The sequence below is a fragment of the Triticum dicoccoides genome, chromosome 7A, assembly GCF_002162155.2.
Source record: "Triticum dicoccoides isolate Atlit2015 ecotype Zavitan chromosome 7A, WEW_v2.0, whole genome shotgun sequence".
In the NCBI taxonomy this organism is placed as follows: Eukaryota; Viridiplantae; Streptophyta; class Magnoliopsida; order Poales; family Poaceae; genus Triticum; species Triticum dicoccoides.
In genome coordinates, this window is record NC_041392.1 from 725,232,507 (window position 1) to 725,235,626 (window position 3,120).

The 3,120-nt window shown below is 42.3% G+C and overlaps 1 pseudogene; it reads left to right on the top strand.

Annotated features, from left to right (window-relative positions):
- The window catches only part of LOC119327898, a 13,722-nt pseudogene that overhangs the window by 8,117 nt on the left and 2,485 nt on the right, over positions 1-3,120 (top strand).

Below are 3,120 nucleotides of genomic sequence, written 5' to 3' on the forward strand. Positions count from 1 at the left end.
TTCGTCGAGTTTGTTGCCACTCGCAGCATCATCCCCATCTCCGGCAACTTCATTGATTAGTCTCGCCATGGTCGACACTCATCACTGTCGCTATTCACGTTGTCCACAGCTTCATCCTCATGCAAAGTAGAACTGCCGCTATAAAAAAATTCAGGTACCTTAGGTTTAGCAAACGCGACCACGGTCCAGTATATGATGGTGTATTTACTCCAGCAAAATTGATGAGACACAAGACATGATTAACACAGGATTAGTGGCGGAGCTACACGAGGGAAGCATTGGGTCGTGCCTGCCCATCTGATGTGACCTTGTACTGAGATTCCTAATGCAGATGTTTATAGACGGTGGTAAGTTCTTTCTTGATCGACAACCCAACTTTTATCAAACCTAGGAGGCAATGGCAAGGAACTCTCTCCTTGCAACAACACCGAAATGAATTAGAGAACCTACTTGTATCCCCACCAAATCTAGTGTTGTTGTTCAAGTCAGGCTTGTCTTTCTAGTTGCATAATGATTACATAATGATAGATAAATTATTTTGTATTTCTAGAATAAATGATAACTCAAAATAAAAGTGCAAGTTTATGAGATTTTGGTGGTTTTCTTATCAAGGAAATTTGAACATGTTCGCAGGTTCACTAGTAACATCTCTCATGGAAATGATGCCATATAACTACAAGCATAGATATATGAATTCGGCAACCAAATATATGTCATGATAAGCATAGGTTGAGACCAATTTATATATGCAGTACATTCATAAATCTACTAGATCACACTATTAAACCAGTGGTTAATACTCTACCCAAAGTTATCAAAACTAGGTATTAAGGAATAAAACAAAACATTGCATATATCACGTTGGCGAAGAAAGATTGTTTCAGACGGCTATACCTGGATAGGAGTGCAGACAACATAGAGAAGTACAATGGCGAAGAAGGCCGCAAAGCGAGCTGTCAATGAAGCAAGGGGTCGGGCATATGAGGACCTCTACCAACGGTTAGGCATGAAAGAAGGCGAAATGGACATCTATAAGATGGCCAAGATCCGAGAGAGGAAGACGAGGGATATTGGACAAGTCAAATGCATCAAGGACGGAGCAGGTCAGCTCTTGGTGAAGGACGAGGAGATTAAGCATAGATGACGAGAGTACTTCGACAAGTTGTTCAATGGGGAGAATGAGAGTTCTGCCATTGAACTGTACGACTCCTTTGATGAGACTAGCATGCGTTTTGCGCGGAGAATCCAGGAGTCTGAGGTCAAGGAGGTTTTAAAAAGAATGAAAGGAGGCAAGGCGATGTGCCTTGATTGTATCCCCGTTGAGGTGTGGAAAGGCCTCGGGGACATAGCGATAGTATGGCTAACCAAGATTTTGAACCTTATTTTTCGGGCAAACAAGATGCCAGAAGAATGGAGACAGAGTATATTAGTACCAATCTTCAAGAACAAGGGGGATATTCAGAGTTGTACTAATTATCGTGGAATTAAGTTGATGAGCCATACAATGAAGCTATGGGAGAGCATCATTGAGCACCGCTTAAGGAGAATGACAAGCGTGACCAAAAATCAGTTTGCTTTCATGCCTGGGAGGTCGAGCATGGAAGCCATTTTCTTGGTACGACAACTATGGAGAGATACAAGGAGCAAAAGAAGGACTTGCATATGGTGCTCATTGACTTGGAGAAGGCCTATGATAAGATAACGAGGAATGTCAAACACAAAGTCCCAGTAAAGTACATTACCCTCATCAAGGATATGTACGATAATGTTGTGACAAGTGTTCGAACAAGTGATGTCGACACTGATGACTTTCCGATTAAGATAGGACTACATCAGGGGCCAGCTTTGAGCCCTTATCTCTTTGACTTGGTAATGGACGAGGTCACAAGGGATATACAAGGAGATATCCCATGGTGTATGTTCTTTGCGGATGATGTGGTGCTAGTTGACGATAGTCTGACGGGTGTAAATAGGAAGTTAGAGTTATGGAGACAAATCTTGAAATCGAAAAGGTTTAGGCTTAGTAGAACTAAAATCAAGTACATGATGTGCGATTTCGGTACTACTAGGTGTGAGGAGGAGGAGGAGGTTAGCCTTGATGGGCAGGTGATACCTCAGAAGGACACCTTTCGATATTTGGATTCAATGCTGCAAGAGGATGGGGGTATTGATGAAGATGTGAACCATCGAATCAAAACCGGATGGATGAAGTGGCGCCAAGCTTCTGGCATTCTCTGGGACAAGAGAGTGTCACAAAAACTAAAAGGCAAGCTCTACAGGACGACTGTTCGACCCGCAATGTTGTATGGCGGTGAGTGTTGGCCGAGTAAAAGGCGACATGTTCAACAGTTAGGTGTAGCGGAGATGCGTATGTTGAGATGGATGTGTGGCCACACGAGAAAGTATAGAGTCTGGAATGATGATATACGAGATAGAGTTGGGGTAGCACCAATTAAAGAGAAGCTTGTCCAACATCGTTTGAGATGGTTTGGGCATATCCAGCACAGGCTTCCAGAAGCTCCAGTGCATAGCAGACGGCTAAAGCGTGCGAAGAATGTCAAGAGAGGCCGGGGTAGACCGAATTTGACATGGGAGGAGTCCGTTAAGAGAGACCTAAAAGATTGGAGTATCTCCAAAGAACTAGCTATGGACAGGGGTGCGTGGAAGCTTGCTATCCATGTGCCAGAGCCGAATAGTCGTGAGATCTTATGAGTTTCACCTCTAGTCTAAAGGCTTTTTTGTTGTTGTTGTTGATTGCATATATCAAGTTGACATACAATTGAAGACATAACCACTATAGAAATGAATTACGTAATCTTTTTACCCCGGGTGAGGCAAACCTGTCAAATATATTTTCATTTTTTTTGTCGCTGGCGATACTTCCTGATTAGGGGCCTACTACATCTGATGCACACAGCTTACTCGTTTATTTGTTCATCTAAACTGGCCATTACTCAGACTAACAAAAAGGAGAGAAATATGCATCCATAAATAATCTATGCAACCATGATAACAATACCATACAGTAATTACTTAACACATGACAAAAGATCAATGCAATAATTCCAGAGATGTAATAATCATGTAGGACAGCTCATATGTTCTATACATTGAAGCACA